This window comes from Penaeus monodon, chromosome 32 (genome assembly GCF_015228065.2).
Source record: "Penaeus monodon isolate SGIC_2016 chromosome 32, NSTDA_Pmon_1, whole genome shotgun sequence".
NCBI classification, from domain to species: Eukaryota; Metazoa; Arthropoda; class Malacostraca; order Decapoda; family Penaeidae; genus Penaeus; species Penaeus monodon.
In genome coordinates, this window is record NC_051417.1 from 35,317,605 (window position 1) to 35,317,817 (window position 213).

The following is a 213-nucleotide window of genomic DNA, read 5'->3' on the forward strand; positions in this document are numbered from 1 at the left end:
TGCCCTTTTCTTCTCCACTGGTATTGGTTAATTAGAAACAGAATAAATGTGCAGGTGTGTTTTGTGTGTATTTTTGTGTATGTGTAAGCATAACTTGAAAACACTGATTGGTGAATGTATTAATGCAAGAGAGATAATAAGGATTTCAAAGAGCACTGTTGACTCTGTATGCATAAAAGTTAGTTAAAGAATTCCCTGAGATATGTTTCCTGA